The sequence below is a fragment of the Pleurodeles waltl genome, chromosome 8 (assembly GCF_031143425.1).
Source record: "Pleurodeles waltl isolate 20211129_DDA chromosome 8, aPleWal1.hap1.20221129, whole genome shotgun sequence".
Taxonomy (NCBI): domain Eukaryota; kingdom Metazoa; phylum Chordata; class Amphibia; order Caudata; family Salamandridae; genus Pleurodeles; species Pleurodeles waltl.
In genome coordinates this window covers 483,138,334-483,161,900 of record NC_090447.1, presented here as the reverse complement: position 1 = coordinate 483,161,900, position 23,567 = coordinate 483,138,334, and positions in this window count along the sequence as shown.

Below are 23,567 nucleotides of genomic sequence, written 5' to 3'. Positions count from 1 at the left end.
CAGTTCATGATTTGAATACATCGTGTAAAGGTATAAGGTGCCCTCAGCTAACATCGTAAGATGTTTGTTGGAATCGGTTGAGCCACAATCCAAATATGGATGGCAGTCCAAGTGTATGCACATGGCTTTACATCTCCATGGTTGGTGCAAATCACCATAGCTGGGCCACATCAATTGACTATACTGTAACAACAGGATGGCTTACAGGAGTCCCTGCCCCTCCCTCTGTACATTGGGCCTATGTGCACTAAATGTGTCATGGCCACAAGGCATGTTTGACTGGTAATGCAGTCCTCAAGTAACCAGGCGTTGGATGTTTCTCTTGGATGCACATGATGAGACGATTACACTCCATATTTTTTAGTGCTCACCAATTATGGGGCAAGTTTGCAACCACATGATAGTTAGGGCCAATGTATGTGTGCAGATATGTGTGTAACTGTCACAGGAGACCCATGCAATCTACAAGTTGCCCATGAAATATCAGATGCAGTACCATCATGTCTGAATGGCTGCCATGTCCTTATTCAGCCTACACATTGTAAATGATACTGAAAATGTTGCACTGTGCACAGATTTTGAGCACATTTCTTCCTTTCATACCTTACAGGTGGACCGGCGCCCTACACTGTGGGAGAGGTGGCGACATTTGAGGACCCCGACCACTACAGTTAGTGTTGATATGTCTGTTCTGTGTTGTGTTTGCTGGTTATGGACTCGTGTGAGTTGGATGCATGGCAAGGTGTGATGCTGTGGGCAAGTTTTTCACTTGTTCCATGAGTGGGAATGCAGTTTTCACATGTTTTGAGTTAGCCAATGCGTATCCAATGGTATCATGTAGGGATTGTAGGACATCCCTGTAGGCTCCACTGTGAGTACAGTGGATAGTCATGTCTCTGACACTTGTATCACCAAGAGTGGCAATGGAAGTCAGCCCCTATTTAGTCAGCCTGTCAGACCCACATTCTCTAAGATTGGTGGAGCTAATAGCTTCCCAATAGAAATCTGCTTCACTATTTACCTACGTAATTTTGAAACAGTAGGCAGAACCTCCTAGCATCATGTACTTCCACATGTAGTGCATCAAGTCTGTGGAACCTGAGTGTAATGGCCTAGGTGTGCATGCAATTCATGATCATGGGTGTTCTAGCAACTCTGTGTCTGATGTAAGTCAGGCCTCACTGGAAGTATATTTTGTGTACTAAGTTCTGATTTTCCTGACATGTCTGACCCTATGAGTGCTCTAGGGTTTGCTGACTCCTAATTGTAGATAGACCTTACCTGTGGTGTGTCTGTAGAGACAAACATGTGTGGATTAGCATATACACTCCTCGGTGTACATGTTGTTGGCAAATTATAGTTGTATATCCACCGCCCCCCCTCAAACACGGCCATGGGTTTGTGAATGGGGTACCTAGTATTGATGCTACCAGTATGTTACACATACCTGTGAATAAGTGACGGTTTGGTTGCACAGTAGTATACACACTCAGGTTTGGCACTTGGTACCATACTGGAAAGTCCAGTTACAACTTGCAGACCATGTGGCTTTAGTTTTGCTTTCCGTACACTGACATTTGTAGCCCAGCTCTTGGTGGAGGATATGCAGCATGATTCTTAGATGTCTACTGTTAGAAGTCAGATTGCAAGTCAAGGCCAGTTGTCACCCATCTTGTGGGTTATGAATGTGCTTTGTGTGATGTGACCTTTGTTGTCTGGCCTACCATGTACTTCCTCAGGGACATTCGATGCTCTGTATCGTGATATGAGCTGTTAGAAGTACAGTAGATGTATTGTCTGATTAAGTGTCTGTGCTGTTTCACACAATGCAGTTACTAATGTGGCATATCTGCATTTGTCTTCACAGCAGCTAACATGACTCCAGACCAGGTCCGTGAATTTCAGCGTCGGGCCATGCGATACCAGCACATCCTGCTGGTGGAGTCAGGGTTCCGGAGGATGGCCCGGCGATATCGCCATGAATGTGCCTCCGGGGCATGGCGAGCCTTCCCACAGGGTGGGCCTACTGTGCCCACCACAGCCAACACAGAAACAACCACCAATGAGAGCCAGGTGGCCCCACCCACAGCTGCCTCTGTTGAATCTACATCTGCTGGACTTCCTGGCCCCAGTATTGCCACCGGTGCAGGACAGCCCACACAGACCTCCTCCACCGGTACCCAGGCTGCCACTGCTCCAGCTGTTAATCCTGCAGCCTTCAATAGACTTGAAAACAAGATGGACAAAGTGCTGCGCAAGGTGAGCCACCTGAGCCGGGACGTGCGGCACATTAAACGGCGAGTCAAGGATATCAAGAGGACCCTCCGGAGGGCCAACCTCTAGACAGTTGAATAGATGGACAGGATACCCTCCCCTCCCTTCTCTTTCCTTGTTCTTATACTTAGTGGGCTTAGGGGGCTTAGTGTTAGGTTAGTATAGGTTGTTAGTTTAGTCAGTGTTAGTGGGTGGGAGGTAGGGGGTCCTGCTTGTTTCTTTTTTGACTTATTACATGTGTGGATGGGTGTGTGGGGGGCTATGTTGGGGTTCTTGTGTTGGAAAAAAAAAAAGAAAAAAACATTTTAAAAAAATTTACCCAAAAAATATATATTTGTTTAGGATAGTATAGTATGTGTTTAGGTTAGTATGTGCTGTCCTCAATGTGTCCCGTCTAATAAGGGGTGTAGATGTTTAGAATGTTTCGTTACATGTGATAAGTAAGTGTAGCTTAGGTTAGTTAGGGACAGTTGTGGGTAATGAGTAGTCAGGGTAGATTAGGGTAGGTAAGATTTTTTCCTCAGTTTCCTCATCTATGGTTAGCTTTTAATAAATATTTGGTTACCCCTTAATAGTATGTGTTGAATGGTACTTGATCGTGGGTTTGGATTCTGTGTACATCTCTTTTGTACTATAACATCTGTGTCCAATGCTACAAACAAATCCCAACTGAGCTGTACGATTGGCAGCTAACCCAGAGCTACCTTGCAAAGTGTCTACCCTTTGTTGCAACCACCAATCACAGTTAATATGGATGACAATGTGTTTCTGTTTATAAGTGTGTTTTCAAAGTCACTAACAGTGCTTCCAGACTTGATATTGGGGAAACAGTTTAAGGTCTGACTGCAGTGTGATGATCATGCACACCCTTATAAGATGAGTTCTCATTGGCAATCTTGTATTCTTGTCTTCATGACCCTCATACATCATTTGTGACACAGTTCGGCATGATTACCTATTTGTACGTTAACTCAGACACCTTCATTTGTGCAGTTTTTTTAGTGTTAACTTAGATTAGTGTGGCATGTTTATTGTGTTATTTTTGCACGTTGACAACATTTAGCGGGCACTATTTGATGACTTAGTTGTTCCCTGAGGAAGCATTCTTCTGTCCTACACAGCATGGTGGTCTATGGTTTCTCACTTCATCAGATTATTCCCTCAGGATGGGCAGAGTATGATGCAATCATGGTCACTGTGCAAATTTCTCTAACTACATAATATCTGGACAGTTTTATTGACAAGCTACGTTATTTGACAGTAGGGACATTTCAATTATGTACAGCACAGTTGATACGTCACATTACCCAGAGACAGATTTGTTGTGTAAGTGCTATTTATTAAAAAGTGATGTAGTGCTATATGTACATTGTCCATGACTGTGAGTCCATTATAGTGATATATTCCATTGTGATCCAACACAAGGGTTTACCAAAATGCTTTTGTCATGCTGGGGTTGCTGTTTCAGACAGTGCAGAGGGACAGACTTAGCCAATGAGTAGGAGAGAGATAATCACTGGGCTGGGTGACAAGATATACAGTGGTTTGCAGAACAGTGCTTGAGTACAGTTGTTGCAAGACTGGCAAGTTACAAAGCACAGGACCTTGGTAATAGTTGGCCATGTGGCAGGGACTAGTGCTTCCGGGTCATTTTCCTTGTGAATGTGATCTGTTCCATGTCTTCTTCTTCTGATGTATGTGTTGCCTGCTTTGTCCTTGTTGTTGTTGGTTGTGAAGGGGCAACACACACCTCAGTGTTAGAAGACGTGGAGTCAGACATCCCGGTCGCTGCTACCTGTGAAGGTCTTAAGGGCAGTACTGCTGCAAGGAGGGCCTGCTGGTTCTTGAGAATAGCAGCCACATCACGATGGTAGGCAGCCAGGTCGGCCCTGAGGGGTTCAATGTTGCATTCGTGCACGCGTTGACAGGATTGCTGTTGTAGGTGTTGGGTCAACTGTATTACAGCTGTGCTGATTTCCTTCTGGGTTTTCTGCAGTTCCTGCAAGATAGATGTTAGGGCTTGCATAGCTGTTGCCTGATCTGCAGATGACATCATGCACGAACGCACCCCCTCAAGGCTGGCTGCCATATTTTGCATCCCCACCTGCACCTCCTTGGCCAGCTCCCGCTGTACTCCAGATAAAGTTCTCTCAAAGCTGGTGCCAGTGTCGTCTGAGTCCTCAGCTGTATTGGAGCTGGCAGGTCTTACAATTGGGGGGGTGGGTGGATCCTCTGCGATGGCTGCTTATTCTGTGCTCCTCCTTGTGACAGAAGGTGGGATCTGGAGGGTTTCAAGGGCCTTTTGGATAGTCTCCTAGGGAATGTTTATCGGCTCGTCATCCATGTCATCAGGGAAATCTGGGACAGGCATATCGGCAGGAGATCCATCTTCCTCTGCAATGAAACAGGGTACAATTAGTGTGTCTGTGTTGTGACAATTTTGACGTGACGTGCCTGCCTTTTATTGAATTCACTTTGTGATCTTGTTTTGTATTAATATCTGCAGTCCTTGAGATGGGCATTGTTTCAGGCCTATGGCCCACCTGTGTGTCACATGTATGTTATTGAGTTATCAGACTTGTCAGCCTCATCTCCTCTAGGTGTTGGTTTATGCCAAATCGAGAATTGCCACCTTCTTGTCCTACTCGACCCTCCGTGTATATCCATTCTCATGGTGAGACCTTTCACTGGCTGTGGGTGTTCTGATGGCCCTGGCAGCACACTTAACAATCTGGACCTGCCCCAATCCCTGATCGTTCACATTGACTTAAATGTAATTGACATGTTGCATATCCTATGCATGGCAATGTTATGATCTGATATGGATGTTGACATTGTTAATGTGTCCTGCTGATGTTGGGTAATGTGTGTTACATTGGATTGCCCTGATAGTCGTATCAGTGTCCTATTTCGTCCTCTGACTGTGCAGGTGTATTTCAGTGACCAGTTACATGTGTCCCCTCCACAATGCTGTTGTCTGAGCAGTATGACATTTGTGATGTTGCCTTGTTACCCAGGCACAGGATTGACCCTGACATATGCAGCATGGGTGTGTCCTTAGTGCTGTGTCGCTCATATTGTTGTTTACTTTGGCTGATGTTTGTGACAACTATGGGCATTGACATTTGAGTGTACTGGGGCCTTTGTCTTGTTTCAGGAGATTGTTGCAGATGTCATCCTCACCCCCTAATTTAGGTATGTATGTTCCATGGGGAGGTTACTGCCGTTGGCTACTTGAGCTGCACACAGATCAGAGGTGGTAGTGGCAACTGTTGTCGCAGTTACATTGCATTTGTCGGTTCGGCTAGAGGATTGCTAATAGGGCCCTAGTTAATGTAGGAGGTATGTTGGCTGACGAGTGCCAGGATGTCAGTTTGACGTAGTGGCCTTCCCTCCTGTCGTGGCTTTCCCTTTGCTCCATTGTTGGCATGACAGCATGCCCCCATGGGACTGTTGTTGGTGTTGTGTAATGGTGTGCCCCAGGTCTTCTCAGAACGGGCCATGCCCCCCTGCCGTGCCCCTTTACCCATGCCACTCCATGTATGTGATGACTTACATGCAATGTGTAGTAGGTATTTCCCCCCCCCGGTTGCAGTTGACATTAGTGCTTTTTAATTCCCCATGCGACTCACCCTGCATGTGCGTTGTCTCCTGGTAGTCTGCGCTGTCCTGTCCTTGAATCCCTGTGATGATCTCCTCAGAGATGACGGCTGCGACCATCTCCTCCATGTGGTCCAGGGCCTCCTGGTGTGCTGGACTCCCCCCTCCAGTCTGCAGTGTTGCCTTCCTGTTCCTGGCCATCCTTTCCTTGGTCCTGCATTTGCAGTCATGCCAGCGTTTCTTGCACTCGATGACTGTTCTGCGTACTTCAGCCACACTGTTAATCTTGTCAACAATTTGTTTCCATATAGCCTCTCTCCTACTGATTGGCAACTTTGATGTGACAAACAGTTGGTGCTGGTGTTCCGTCACCTCTTTAACCAGGATTTCCTGCTCCTCTGCACTGAAGCGACACTTTCTTTTCTTCTTAAAAGTGTCCTGGTTCTTGTGTGGGTCCTCCTGGCTGGTTCCTGGTCTGCTGTCATCTTCCTGGGGTCTGTAGTGGCATCTGGGATCCATTTTGGCTCTCCTCTGGTGAAATGGCTGTGTTCAGTGTGTTTTTTTACCCTATTGCGTCAACAAAAACGGCGCATATCCGGTTTGCGGTGTTGTAAATCGACCCACAGGCATTTCCTCCGCGTTAACGTCGTTTTCCTTTACGACTTGACGCCGCGGTGTGCGTCAAAAATAATAACTCCCACCTGTTGTTTGCGCCGCCGCGCGTCAAAGTATAAATCTGACGCCCGCACGGCGCACCAAAATGGCGTTAGCCGGCGGTAATATTTTTGACGCAAAACTGCGCCGGCGCAGTTTTGCATCAAAAAGTATAAATATGGGCCTAAGACCCTTGCGCCTTATTTATCCTCCCATGCAAACATTGTGCACAGGAGGGAGGCGGGCCTAAATAATGGCGCTAAGCTTGCTTAGCGCCATTATTTAACGCCTGGGTCAGAGCAGGCGTTAGGGGATCTGTGGGCTCATTTTCATGGTGGAACACCATGGAATAGGTCCACAGGTGCCCTCCCCAGGCCCCAGGGACAACCTCACCCACACAGCAGAGGATGGGGGACCCTATCCCAGGTAAGTACAGGTAAGTATTTCTATGGCACAGGGTGCAATGGCCATGCCCAGGGGACCCCTGTACCCTGTGCTCACCATTGGGGTGGTGGGCATGACTCCTGCCTTTTCTAAGGCAGGAGTCATGTGGCCTGGCAGGTTTAGTGCCATAAAATGACGCTAATCAGGTTAGAGTAATCTTTTTTTTACTCTAATTAGCCTAGCGTCATTTTTTGGTGCGAAACACCCATCTCTCATAGCACCACCCCCACCCACATAACGTAAATAGTTTTGACGTTAACCCACCCTTTGCAACAGATTGCGCCATTCCATTAATATGTCCCCTTACTAGCATCCTGGAATGGCGCAAGCTAGCACTATACTTTTTGACGCAAACCTGCGTTAGCGCAGGTTTGCATCAAAAAGTATATATCAGGCCCTGAGTTTTTGCTTGACTGTTCTTATGCTTTACGTCTTTAACAACAATCTGAGTTTGTCAATTGACTCTTGTCTTATGTTACAGATATTACTGCACTGCCACTCAGTAACAGGATCTGGAGAACATCCCTAAATATATCTCCTATGTTACTTAGCAGCAATGTATCCTTTGGAATTGTTACCTCTTCTTTCACTTCTCATGCATTAAAATAACTCTCAACAGCAAAAAAGAAAAATTATGCTGCTGGTAAGAGCTCTCTTCATTAAAAAAGCTCCTCTACTGGAAGTATGTTTCCTCAAACAGTCAGATTTGTTTATAGTCTGCCCTAGTCTGCACTTTTATTTATGAACTCACTAGCCTGTCCAAAGTGTTCATCATATTGAGAATGAATATAAATAACATTCAGTTTAGAGTAAATGACTTCTCTAAGAGGTTTTCTACAAACTATTTCTGGCTATGTCTAGCAAGTCTCCTATTTACCTGCTTCACAGACTCCATAATGTTCATTAAAATCCTACTGCAAAATAATTTTTCACTAATCTCTTGAATTTCTTGCTTCTTACAATGGTGTCCTAATTTCTAACTTTGGACACATTCTTGCATTTTCCTAATCTACCTTGACTGTTCTTGATTCTGCTACTTTTCTCTCCCCAAAAGCTTAATGCCTTACTTTTGGTTTTCCTGCTAAATTTGCAATAACATCTTTGTAATAAACTTATCTTACCCAGATTACATTTGGTATTTAGTTATCTGGCTAAATATTGATATTTTCTGTATTGAAGTCTTCCTTCAGAACAATCGTGACATTATCCTCTTTTTTTCTGCAGTTTTGTTGGTGTAGTCTTTTGTAAAAATTTGGAATTATGAGTAAATAATCAACAGTTTCATACAACATAATTTAAATAGCACATATGCTTAACAACTTTACCTATAGTGCTTAAAATATCACCACTGTACAGTAGTTTTGCTTCTTAGGTCGAGTCACAGAGTCATTTAGCACCTATTTTCTTCTAACAAAAATAAGTGTTTTTCATCCATGTTCTGCACTGGTACTGTCTAGAATCTTCCTTTGTTAGAGGATTTAAAGCACAGGACAGAGAAAAAAAAAGCATACACCTACATTGAACACATTTACCTTCCTACATTTTCAACTGCATTCCAGTCAGTGAGTCCTAACTAACGATGATACACTAAAGTTATCAAGAACATTCCATATGACCACTAATGCTGTAACTGAATAATATATGCTATTATTCTGCACTAGTTAAAGAACGAAGGGCCTGATTTAGATCTTGGTGTTCTAACTGCAAGTCTGCATCGGCAGCGGACCCAAGAAGACCATCAAGGCGATGGTGTTCCGCCCGCTGTATTTAGATGTATTGAGGCTGAGCTGCTGAGCCGTCACAATGGAGTGCTCTTCCTAGCCATCAGGGCATCGGTTCCTACCACCTGTATTTAGATATTATAGCTCTGCAGGTGGAGGGAGGACATTGCTGGACCTGATGGACATTGGACAATGGAAGTGGCAGCAGGAATAGAGGTAAGTCTCACACACACATACACACACACATACACACATACACATACACTAACCTTGCCATATGTGTCCCAATGCATCACACATGAAAACAACACGCTACATACACACCATTATCCCTTGACATTTCACCACAACACAACACATACATTCCACAAACAGACATACACGTACATCCATGCCATAACATACACACACTAGCGGAAGTACACCAACACAACTACACACTCATCTAGAAAAACACATGCGTACACAAGCCTAACTACACATATGACAGCAGTGACCACCACATAACAACACTCACCTGAGTTCTGCATGCAACAACACAGCAGACTACACAACATACACAAAAACATCCATGCCATACGCAAGTGGCACACATGCTGACATAACCATATTACCCACCACAGCTCTCTCCACCTCACCCAGCCAATCGCACCACACACACACATACACATACTGACTCATACACACAACTCGAACCACAACATGACAGGTACCGGGCCTTTTGCAATGTGCACACATCAGCACAGTTGACAATTGTAAATGTACTCTCATTGTGGTGCCAGCATTCATTTGATGATGAATACTGACACCATAATGACAGTTGTGTATGTGTCCGATATGTGAGGTGTACCAGAGCGTCCCCAAATGTGTCTGACCCTCCTGAGTACTCAAAATATGCATGTCACAGTCATTTGAAAAATGACGGTGACATGTATATGTCTGAAGTGGTCCTGTGCCCATGTGCAGTGAATCCTCCAATGTACACAGTCAATCTAGGTTGCCTACCTTAGTGTCAGAGACGGGGAGGTTGTGTTTTCCCTGTGGTCCCATGGCATCAGAGAACAGAGGGTCCTGTCCTGTGGTGCCCAGCCAGAAACTGAAGTAGAGTTGAGACAAAAGATTAGTATCAGCCCCTTCCACCTCCCCAATCCGCCAAGTCATACGTGGAGGTCGTATCACCACATTTTGCTTGGCAGTTTGGCACATCCTAATCTGCTCACTGGTAAGTGTAGCTGGAGTCCCATCGTCAGCCACTCTTTCCTATGGCACCTTCATGGAAGATGGGAATCCTTGTCAGAATCAGCGAGACTGGGGCTAGTTGAAGTCTATGAGATTACCAACATCTACATCGGGTGAGCGGACCAACAAGACTGCAGGCATTTTTTCCATCGGAAAACTGGCGGTGGAAGCATTACCGTCAAGATCTAAATCAGGGCCTAAATAATCTTACAAAAATGTTCGATAGTGCCTATACCATACTTTTGGCACATACTGATATCCCACACTGTCATAGAAGCATGTCATTCACCCTACTTTGCCATCATTCCTCTCCACCAGTGTTCAAGAAGATCTTCCTCAAGCTTTTTTGCCATGACCCAAGTGACTGCATGGGTAATATAAAGAAAGAAGAAACAAGCACAAGACAGGAAAAATGATGGATACAGTAGTAGCAAGCGTGGTAAAGTAATTTAGGAAACAAAAGGAAAGAACAAGAGAGGAAGCAGAGCACAGAAAAAACGTATGATTGCCTGCAGAACTGAACGTGACAGTATAAACCACAGTCCACAGAAGACCACAAAAACATGGCCATATATTGGACACTTTATACTTGTCTACAATTGTAACTCCAAAGCAGTTAATCATTTACCTACTACTGAAGATACAATAAGCAGATCCAAGCTTCCCATAAATTCACTCATACTAATTCATGCCATCATTCTATAAATATTTAAATTTCACATAGACTTAAACATTTTTCCTATCATTCCTTTAGTCTGAGCACAATACATAAGACATAAGTCTTTTTCACAGGATGAGTGAATGTATATTACATATCAATAGCCAAAATTGCCCCACCAAATTTACAAAGTGGTGCAATGCATGCATTGCACCACTTTGTAACCCTTTTCGCTACATTATGACTGAGCCAGGCATAATGTATGCAAAGGGGGAATCCCCCCATTAGAGGGGGACAAAAAAATAGTGCAAAGAAATCTAAAAGATTTGTTTGTGTCATTTATTTAAGCACTTTTAATGCCTGTTCAGGTGTTAAAAGGAGGCATGCCATTGTTTTCAATGGGCTTTGAATGTTTAGCATCAAAAATTTTACACTAATCCTGCAAAGCTCCAAACTAGCATCCAAAATGTGGATGCTAGTTTCCCTAAACACTGCCATGGTGTGCCGTATCATAGATACTGCGCACACATGGTGGCTTTAGGGGGCGCTAAGCTGCGCATGAAAAGTGGTGCTGAACTGGGTGAAGCGCCACATTTCTTAAATTCGGGCCTTAATTTCTTTTTGGGGGTGGGGGCTGTGCAGCACTCCTCCCCAGGCCAATCTCCACCCCAGGGACCCCAATCCCATGGGGCCAAGACTAATTATTAATTTTATGGGGGGAGGGAGCCAGGTGTCCCCCTTCCCCAGGGCTGATCTTGGCCCCGGGGAACCAATCCCCCAGGACCCGGTCTAAACTTTAAGGGGCATATTTATACTCTGTCTGCGCCGAATGTGCGTCAAACATTTTGACGCACAATCAGCGCAAACGTTGCCCCGTATTTAAACTTTGACGCCTGAGCCCGCGGACGACAAAATTCTGCAGCGTGCGTCATTTTTTGGATGCGGCAACCCGCCTTGCGTTAATTATATGCAAGGTAGGCTTTCCCGTTCAAAAAATGGCTTAAACGCCCGTGCGTCGTATTTATGCTTTCGGGCAAAAATGACGCACGGCCGGGAGGCGGAGCCAGAAAATGACGCACACCCCAATTTGCCTCAAAATTTAACGCCTGGGTCAGGGCAGGCGTTAAAATGGGGCAAACACACCTGTATTTAATCAGACACACAGAACAAACAGCAGAGCAGCAGAGCAGCAACAGGGAGCCATGGAGGTGATACTAATCCAGCGTGCACGCAGACGCAGAGCCCAGCAGCAACAACAGCAGCTACAACAACACCAGCAGGGACCCAAAAGGCAGCGCAGAAGGCAGGAATGGATATTCCGCCCAAGAACAACATTTCAGGGCCTCAGGGAACACGACATCATACAGAGGTACCGGTTGAACTGGCACGCCATTCAGCAGCTGCTGCGAAACATTGAACAGCAGTTGGCCCCCACTTTGGTGACACCCCGCACCATCCCAACAGAAACAAAGCTGTTTGCCGTACTTCATATGCTGGCAAGTGGCTCTTTTCAAACAACTGGTGCCCTGGTTGGTGGAATATCACAACCATCATTCTCCGCCTTTTTGCCCAAAGTACTGGACGCCATCATTCGACTGACACCCTGCCACATCTGCTTCCCTAACACACTGCAGAAGCAGCAGGAAACTAAACAGGGGTTCTACGCAATCAGTGGCTTCCCACACGTCCTTGGTGCAATCGACTGCACACATGTACGCCTTGTGCCACCTGCTGCAACTGAACACCTCTACCGCAACAGGAAGCAAACACACATTCCATCAACGTGCAGGCCATTGTCGATCACCAGGGATTGATCACCAACATCGTGGCTAAATATCCTGGGAGTGTACATGACTCATACATCTTTCGTCACTGCACCATCAATGAACACTTCCAAGATGGACGGTATGGCAATGGACTACTTGTTGGTAAGTACAAAAACCTACATATATATACACTGCACAGCAACCCTCTAGAACACACAACACATACACCACAACAGCAACATGTCGACAGGAACACACTGAGGTCGTGACATCGCTAGCCATGTTTCTTAAGTCACCATTGAACCAGTCACACATCGGAATTTACTGTACAGCCTAATGTGAAGACGTCAATGAGTGTGGTTGCCGAAACGTCACCTTGCAAATTGTAAGTGTCCCAATGACCTTTACATTAATACATTGCATAAGTCTAAAGGTATGGGATGTCCAGGGTACTTTGATATGAACGTGTTAACAACACTTTCAATTTTAACTGTGCATGGAACTATCATCTCACCCCCAGTGAAGACACACGGGCACCTGTATCACAAGTCACAATGCTAGGGATGGCACACTGTACTGCAAATCCCAAAACATACTGCTGACAAACGGTTAGCAGACAAACACTTGTTCAGCCAAGGAACAACACAATGCAGAAGGTATAGCCTACAAGCATAGGATGTCACATTAGTGCACAAAAGAGTCACAGACAACACTAGACAACTACTGCCATTAAAGGTCTTTTCAATAGTGCCATCTACATCAACATGATCCCATTCATTTTCTCTTGCAGCTGATCAGGGGTATGGCATCCAGCCATGGATTATGACACCATTTGGCAACCTGAGTACAGCTGCAGAGCGTGCATACAACAAGGCCCATAGGAGGACATGCAGCATTGTCGAGCGGACCTTCCGCATCCTCAAGTCAAGGTTCCGCTGCCTCGACATCACTGGTGGTAGCCTCCTATATTCCCCCGAGATGGTCTGTAGGATCATCCTCACATGTGCAATATAGCACAACATTTGCATCAGAAGAAACATTCCCCTTCTGGAACCAGAGCCACACATGCCTGAAGAGGAGGATGCTGGCCTGCAAGAGGAGGGGGAACTACAGAACACATCTGCTGGTATATGCAGGCGGCAACAGATTGTAAATAATTTCTTCTGAATATGTTCACCTTCACCACTTTAGTTAACTAATTTAAATAAACACCTATTATAATCACCATATCATGGTCTGGCTATTCCTTTTTACACACCTTCATCTCTACTTATCAGAATAAGAGTGTTGCCTCATGGAGCATTGCTGAGATACTAAGTAGGACACGGAACATCCCAGAGCTTATGTGATGCCTAACATACAATGGTCACATACACACACACTCTTAATGACATATATCATGTACATATCTCCTTTGAAGGCCAATAGCAGAGGACCACAACTATTTCACACATACATGTTGAAAGCAAGGTCCAACGCAGCATATGGCACACAACTATGACACCATCACTCAATAAGGGGAAAACAAGCCTCATACATGAGGCAGTCAATGTGCTTTGGCATCACTAACAGGAATGTCTGACAAGACCCTTGACAGCAGTTAGTCCAACTGCATCCAATATTTGCAAGGAATATCTGTGACTAGAGTTCCATAGAAGCAGAACATAGACAGCACAAGTGCCACACATATGACATGCATTGCGCACATGACATTCCATGCACATGTCAGCCCATTTCCTAACTCCTGACACACCCATGCACCTGGTCACAACCCACCTGTCGGAAGAGGTCCCTGGAATACTAAGATGTGTACCCTGATAATACCTCCTCTACACACACAGACCAACATTAGCAAACCAGTGTGCTACACCCTTTCCTAAGGTATGCCATTGTCATAGAACAGCTGACTGCATGGACGTCAGGTCAATTTATACACTGACTTCTAGTTTCAAAGCCCTGTTAGCACATGTAGATTGCTTCCCCTTGTGTAAATGTCTGTTGGCCCTTAGAATGCAAGGCTCACCTACAGGACTGGTGAGAAACAGATGCAGCCCACACCTGTGATCACCTCCATGCACACCACCCATTTAAAAAAGCACTGCCCCTGATGATGCCTGGAACAGCATAGGAGTCGCCATTATGTCAAATACACAGTCAACCATTGATACTAATTGAGCCGTGTAACACAGCCACTGGGTTCATTTGTCACCTTCAAAAACACAGGACGTACACAGATTGACATGTCAACTGTCTAGTTTGTCCTCCAAACAGTCTCAGTCAGACCACTGATTATGTAACTTGTCCAGTAGCTGGCTCCTGAATCATCTTGCACTCTGTCAGCCTGACTGGCTACTGCCTGTGCATCACACTAAAGTATCCCTGTGTCTACATATGTACCACACTTGCGTTAGCAAACCTGCCATTCATCAGGAGCATTGGGCATGGGCTTCTTCCATGCATACACAAATACATTGTATAGCATCATCTGCCTTTTAACTGTACCATTTGAGTTACATCCTCTTGGAAATGCAAAATTCATGGCCCATCCCTTGTCTGGGTTGCATATGTGCATGAATGACAAAGTGTGACAGTGTCCCAGGGTCATAGGCAGGGATTGGGTACGGGGCTTTCAGCACAACCAGCAACCTCTGATAATGTACATGACTAATACACAAATGTCAGAACCATGACAGTTCACACACAGCATCACAGTGCGCACAACATAGTGATGGGCCGTGTGTGGTGAATAGCTGCGAGAATAAACAGCACAGAGGCTATGATGTTCCGAGATGCAGTGGGAAGTGCAGAGGCCAACCTGTGTACAAATGTTGTAATGACACCTGCCGGAACATGACAATTGAGACATTATCTCACTCAGCACACCAAGGTTGCCCTGTTGACTGTCTCATTACACGTCTTTAGTGACAGGGTGGGACCATCCACATGTTGGTTCACATGTCCACATCTACTTTACTCACATTGATCAACAAGGATACTCAGTAGTTACAGGAATAGCTGCCACTGACTCATGATGAGTCCTGGTCCGAACTGTGACAAATTACACCCCAAACAATCTACAGGATCATCATTGGACCACACACATGAACAAGACACCTATGTGCAACTGATCACTGGAAATATGTGGACACGTACTGTCTTGTATGCTGGTCCACCACAGCCACTTGATAGTTGGGCCTTACTTCTATGGCCTCAACTGTGGTGTCATCATACATATGAGATTGACCCTTGTCTGTCTGTGCAAACAACATGGTACCCACTTCCTCAATGCATGTGTATGACTCACTGTGGGATTCATCAACTAGTGCCTAGGAAGCTCTTACCAATAATCTAGGACATAGGATGTAGAAATTGTGGACCTTTGACATGAACATTCGTCTGCCATCCATCTGGTGCATGCTATGTCACATGTGGTGTCTACGTGACCCTAAAACTTGGAAGTATACTTTGCGGGTGTTGTTACATGTATGACTAACACATGCCCTTGCTCATTCCAATTTTTACTTGCATCTTAGGGTTGGACACATGGACGTCACATTCATACAACCAAATGTACAATAATGCTTCATGTGATGTATACACACACACTTGGTCAACCAACAAATTAGTTGTCAAAGCACACACTTTGAGCCAAAGGCAATTAGGTATTGTACATACGTGCGTCACATTGCTATCCTCTCCTTATGGCAAACATGCACAATTTGTGCCACACATATATGTAGGGCACACTTATGACCATCTGTGACGTCAGCCAACTGTGAACATACTGTGAAGGGTGTAGTGGATGATGTTCCGCTGCAGTATGATGTCACACATGTGAACATACACCATCAACACCATACTGTCTTCAATTAGCCAAACTCTGAAGTGTTCCAAATGTAAAATAACCAAAAAAGAAGTAAAAATGCCCCAAACCAATTAATGCACTGTAATTTTGACGTCCCTAGCGGTGTGCGTCATTTTTTTCTTTACCAAAACTGTATTTGTGTCATTTTTTTTTACGCACAGGAGTGAAATTTACCATGCATCCAGATATTTGTACAGTCCATGTATCATTATGTGGATGCAGGTTAATATTCACGTCTGTGCATCAAACAAATTAGGCAAATACAGTTTTGTGCAACAAAAAATGACGCATAACGCGAAAAAGGCGGGACTTTTCATACAGGAAGTGATGTAATAGTATATCCTGTTTACAGATCATCTACAGGGGATGTACTTTCACTTTGCAGTCTATGATCCTTCTAGACTGTGTGGCTGTGTAGAGAGTGTTTTCCAGAGATTTTGTGCTGTATTTGTCCTGTGTGCTATCTGTAAAGTCCTTTTGTGAAATAAATATTGTTTGTGTATACTGTAGTACTGTGTTTTGTCTACATTTGTTCATTTATCTTGTGTATTTCTTGTTTGTGGGAGTCTGTTGTGGGTAGTGTTAGTTTGGGGATAGTTGGGCTCTTTTAGTGTTTAGGTTTACTTTTTTTCTGTCTTTTTACCCCTACTTTCACCCATTTCCCCTTTCTATTTCTTTTACCCCTATTCCTTCTCTTCAATTATAAGTATGTCTGGTAGGCCACGTCTTGGCAGGATGGGGGAAGAGGAGTTGGGGGGCTTCATCTGGCTGGTGACACATTTCTTGCCACTCATGATCCAGGCAGGGGGCAGGGTCATACAGGGGTACCCGACAGAGGCGCGCAGAATCCGGTGGGGAAAGGTGCTGCATGACCTGCAGCGTGTGTATGCCAGCCAGAGGAGTGACCACCAGCTGAAGCACCGGTGGGCTGACCTCATCACCAGGGAGCAGGATCTCTTGGACCACCTGGGAATCATGATTGGTGGCACTGTTGGTGAGTACGACTATTGTTATTGTGCACGATTAAATGCTCTGTAGTGACATCAGTGGATTAGTGCAATGTCTGCCAGCTAACTTGATGACTGTGTGTAATTTTGGGGAAATATAAGGGGAACATTGATGCACTATGGCAAGGATGACAATTGCTAGCTGTCAGGTAGCACGTGCTCAGCAAACTTACAGGTAACTTTACCATTAAGGAAATTGGTGCGGCATTTTTGTCAGCACAGCTAACAAAATAGGAGCCAATCATGTCTATATAGGGTATTATTGACAGGGAAGTACAGATGTACCAAAATTTAGGCCAACAATGTTGACACAATTGCTAGACTGACTTTAGAATCACTACATGATGCTGAAAATGAGTGTTGCCTTCACGTCAATTGATAATAGCAAAGTGGCTCAAACATTGGTCTCAATTAGTCTTGTGAGTGTGGAAGGAAAGCGTTCACAGAAGTACTATGAATGTGTGGGATTATTGGGTTTCTTGATCTTTTTGGATACATGTCAGTTAATGATTTGAAAACATCGTGAAAAGGTGTAAGGTGCCCTCAGCTAACATTTTAAGATGTTTGTTGGAATCGGTTGAGCCACAATCCAAATACGGATGGCAGTCCAAGTGTATGCACATGGCTTCACATCTCCATGGTTGGTGCAAATCACCTTAGCTGGGCCACATCAATTGACTATACTGTAACAACAGGATGGCTTACATGAGTCCCTGCCCCTCCCTCTGTACATTGAGCCTATGTGCACTAAATGTGTCATGGCCACAAGGCATGTTTGACTGGTAATGCAGTCCTCAAGTAACCAGGCGTTGGATGTTTCTCTTGGATGCACATGATGAGACGATTACACTCCATATTTTTTAGTGCTCACCAGTTATGGTGCAAGTTTGCAACCACATGATAGTTAGGGCCAATGTATGTGTGCAGATATGTGTGTAACTGTCACAGGAGACCCATGCTATGTACAAGTTGGCCGTGAAATATCAGATGCAGTACCATCATGTCTGAATGGCTGCCATGTCCTTATTCAGCCTACACATTGTAAATGATACTGAAAATGTTGCACTGTGCACAGATTTTGAGCACATTTCTTCCTTCCATACCTTACAGGTGGACCGGCGCCCTACACTGTGGGAGAGGTGGCGACATTTGAGGACCCCGACCACAACAGTAAGTGTTGATATGTCTGTTATGTGTTGTGTTTGCTGGTTATGGACTCGTGTGAGTTGGACGCATAGCAAGGTGTGATGCGTTGGGCAAGTTTTTCACTTGTTCCATGAGTGGGAATGCAGTTCTCACATGTTTTGAGTTAGCCAATGCGTATCCAATGGTATCATGTAGGGATTGTAGGACATCCCTGTAGACCTCACTGTGAGTACAGGGGATAGTCATGTCTCTGAAACATGTATCACCAAGAGTCGCAATGGAAGTCAGCCCCTATTTAGTCATCCTGTCAGACCCACATTCTCTAAGATTGGTGGAGCTAATAGCTTCCCAATAGACATCTGCTTCACTATTTACCTACGTAAGTTTGAAACAGTAGGTAGAACCTCCTAGCAGCATGTACTTCCACATGTAGTGCATCAAGTCTGCGGAACCTGAGTGTAATGGCCTAGGTGTGCATGCAATTCATGATCATGGGTGTTCTAGCAACTCTGTGTCTGATGTAAATCAGGCCTCACTGGAAGTATATGTTGTGTACTAAGTTCTGATTTACCTGACATGTCTGACCCTATGAGTGCTCTGGGGTTTGCTGACTCCAAATTGTAGATAGACCTTACCTGTGGTGGGTCTGTAGAGACAAACATGTGTGGATTAGCCTATACACTCCTCGGTGTACATGTTGTTGGCAAATTATAGTTGTGTATCCACTGCCCCCCTCAAACACTGCGATGGGTTTGTGAATGGGGTACCTAGTATTAATGCTACCAGTATGTTACACATACCTGTGAATAAGTGACGGTTTGGTTGCATAGTAGTATACACACTCAGGTTTGGCACTTGGGTACCATACTGGACAGTCCAGTTACAACTTGCAGACCATGTGGCTTTAGTTTTGCTTTCCGTACTCTGACATTTGTAGCCCAGCTCTTGGTGGAGGATATGCAGCATGATTCTTAGATGTTAACTGTCAGAACTCAGATTGCAAGTCAAGGCCAGTTGTTACCCATCTTGTGGGTTATGGATTTGCTTTGTGTGATGTGACCTTTGTTGTCTGGCCTGCCATGTACTTCCTCAGGGACATTTGATGCTCTGTATCGTGATATGAGCTGTTAGAAGTACAGTAGATGTAATATCTGATTAACTTGCTGTGCCGTTTCACACAATGCAGTTACTAATGTGGCATATCTGCATTTGTCTTCACAGTAGCTAACATGACTCCAGACCAGATCCGTGAATTTCAGCGTCAGGCCATGCGATACCAGCACATCCTGCTGGTGGAGTCGGGGTTCCGGAGGATGGCCCGGCGATGTCGCCATGAAAGTGCCACCGGGGCATGGCGAGCCTTCCCACAGGGTGGGCCTACTGTGCCCAACACAGCTACCACAGAAACAACCACCAATCAGAGCCAGGTGGCCCCACCCACTGCTGCCTCTGTTGATTCTACATCTGCTGGACTTCCTGGCCCCAGCATTGCCACTGGTGCAGGACAGCCCACACAGACCTCCTCCACCGGTACCCAGACTGCCACTGCTCCAGCTGTTGACCCTGCAGCCTTCAATAGACTTGAACACAAGATGGACAAAGTGCTGCGCAAGGTGAGCCACCTGAGCCGGGACGTGCGGCACATTAAACGGCGGGTCAAGGATATAAAGAGGACCCTCCTGAGGGCCAACCTCTAGACAATTGAATAGATGGACATGATACCCTCCCCTCCCTCCTCTTTTCTCGTTCTTATAGTTAGTGGGCTTAGGGGGCTTAGTGTTAGGTTAGTATAGGCTGTTAGTTTAGTCAGTGTTAGTGGGTGGGGGGTAGGGGGTCCTGCTTGTTTCTTTTTTGACTTATTACATGTGTGGGTGGGTGGGTGGGGGCTATGTTGGGGTTCTTGTGTGTATAAAAAAATAAAAAAAAAAAAAAAAGCAAACAAATTGAAAAAAAAAAATTACCAAAAAAATCTATATTTGTTTAGGATAGTATAGTATGTGTTTAGGTTAGTATGTGTTGTCCTTAATGTGTCCCGTCTCATAAGGGGGGTGGAGGGTAGATGTTTAGAACGTTTCATTACATGTGATAAGTAAGTGTAGCTTAGGTTAGTTAGGGACAGTTGTGGGTAATGAGTAGTCAGGGTAGATTAGGGTAGGTAAGATTTTTCCTTCAGTTTACTCATCTATGGTTAGCTTTTAATAAATATTTGGTTACCCCTTAATAATATGTGTTGAATGGTACTTTATCGTGGGTTTGGATTCCGTGTACATCTCTTTTGTATTATAACATCTGTGTCCAATGCTACAAACAAATCCCAACTGAGCTGTACGATTGGCAGCTAACCCAGAGCTACCTTGCAAAGTGTCTACCCTTTGTTGCAACCACCAATCACAGTTAATATGGTTCCCAATGTGTTGCTGTTGATAATTGTGTTTTCAAAGTCACTAACAGTGCTTCCAGACTTGATATTGGGGAAACAGTTTTAGGTCTGACTGCAGTGTGATGATCATGCACACCCTTATAAGATGAGTTCTCATTGGCAATCTTGTATTCTTGTCTTCATGACCCTCATACATCATTTGTGACACAGTTGTAGAGTATGATGCAATCATGGTCACTGTGCAGATTTCTCTGACTACATAATATCTGGACAGTTGTATTGACAAGCTACGTTATTTGACAGTAGGGACATTTCAATTATCTACTGCGCAGTTGATATGTCACATTACCCAGAGACAGATTTGTTGTGTAAGTGCTCTTTATTGAAAAATGCTGTAGTGCTATATGTACATTGTCCATGATTGTGAGTCCATTATAGTGATATCTTCCATTGTGATCCAACACAAGGGTTTACCAAAATGCTTTGGTCATGCTGGAGTTGCTGTTTCAGACAGTGCAGAGGGACAGACTTAGCCAATGAGTAGGAGAGAGACAATCACTGGGCTGGGTGACAAGATATACAGTGGTTAGCAGAACAGTGCTTGAGTACAGTTGTTGTAAGACTGTCATGTTTCAAAATGCAGGACTTTGGTAATAGTTGGCCATGTGGCAGGGACTAGTGCTTCCGGGTCATTTTCCTTGTGAATGTGATCTGTTCCATGTCTTCTTCTTCTGATGTGTGTGTTGCCTGCTTTGTCCTTGTTGTTGTTGGTTGTGAAGGGGCAACACACACCTCAGTGTTAGAAGACGTGGAGTCAGGCATCCTGGTTGCTGCTCCCTGTGAAGGTCTTAAGTGCAGTACTGCTGCAAGGAGGGCCTGCTGGTTCTTGAGAATAGGAGCCACATCACGATGGTAGGCAGCCAGGTCGGCCCTGAGGGGTTCAATGTTGCATTCGTGCACGCGTTGACAGGATTGCTGTTGTAGGTGTTGGGTCAACTGTATTACAGCTGTGCTGATTTCCTTCTGGGTTTTCTGCAGTTCCTGCAAGATAGATGTTAGGGCTTGCATAGCTGCTGCCTGATCTGCAAATAACATCATGCACGAACGCACCCTCTCAAGGCTGGCTGCCATATTTTGCATCCCCACCGCACCACCTTGGCCAGCTCCCGCTGTACTCCAACTACAGTTCTCTCAAAGCTGGTGCCAGTGTCGTCTGAGTCCTCAGCTGTATTGGAGCTGGCAGGTCTTACAATTGGGGTGGTTCCTCTGCGATGGCTGCTTGTTCTGTGCTCCTCCTTGTGACTGAAGGTGGGGTCTGGAGGGTTTCAAGGACCTTTTGGATAGTCTCCTGAGGAATGTTTATCGGCTCGTCATCCATGTCATCAGGGAAATCTGGGACAGGCATATCGGCAGGAGATCCATCTTCCTCTGCAATGAAACAGGGTACAATTAGTGTGTCTGTGTTGTGACAATTTTGACGTGACGTACCTGCCTTTTGATGAATTCACTTTGTGATCTTGTTTTGTATCAATATCTGCAGTCTTTCAGATGGACATTGTTTCAGGCCTATGGCCCACCTTTGTGTCACATGTATGTTATTGAGTTATCAGACTTGTCAGCCTCATCGCCTCTAGGTGTTGGTTTATGCCAAATAGAGAATTGCCACCTTCTTGTCCTACTCGACCCTCCGTGTATATCCATTCTCATGGTGAGACCTTTCACTGGCTGTGGGTGTTCTGATGGCCCTGGCAGCACACTTAACAATCTGGACCTGCCCCAATCCCTGATCGTTCACATCGACTTAAATGTAATTGACATGTTGCATATCCTATGCATGGCAATGTTATGATCTGATATGGATGTTGACATTGTTAATGTGTCCTGCTGATGTTGGGTAATGTGTGTTACATTGGATTGCCCCAATAGCCGTATCAGTGTCCTATTTCCTCCTCTGACTGTGCAGGTGTATTTCAGTGACCAGTTACATGTGTCCCCTCCTCAATGCTGTTGTCTGAGCAGTATGACATTTGGGATGTTGCCTTGTTACCCGGGCACAGGATGGACCCAGACATATGCAGCATGGGTGTGTCCTTAGTGCTGTGTTGCTCATATTGTTGTTTACTTTGGCTGATGTTTGTGACAACTATGGGCATTGACATTTGAGTGTACTGGTGCCTTTGTCTTGTTTCAGGGGATTGTTGCAGATGTCATCCTCACCCACTAATTTAGGTGTGTATGTTCCATGGGGAGGTTACTGCCATTGGCTACTTGAGCTGCACACAGATCAGAGGTGGTAGTGGCAACTGTTGTCGCAGTTACATTGCAGTTGTCGGTTTGGCTAGAGGATTGCTAATAGGGCCCTAGTTAATGTAGGAATTATGTTGGCTGACGAGTGCCAGGATGTAAGTTTGACGTAGTGGCCTTCCCTCCTGTCGTGGCTTTCGCTTTGCTCCATCGTTGGCATGACAGCATGCCCCAATGGGACTGTTGTTGGTGTTGTGTAATGGTGTGCCCCAGGTCTTCTCAGAACGGGCCATACTCCCATGCCGTGCCCCTTTACCCATGCCACTCCATGTATTAGATGACTTCCATGCATTTAGTGGTCGGTACCCCCCCCATGCTCACAGTTGACATTATTGCATTATAATTCCCCATGCGACTTACCCTGCATGTGTGTTGTCTCCTGGTAGTCTGCGCTGTCCTGTCCTTGAATCCCTGTGACGATCTCCTCAAGTATGACGGCTGCGACCATCTCCTCCATGTGGTCCAGGGCCTCCTGGTGTGCTGGACTCCCCCCTCCAATCTGCAGTGCT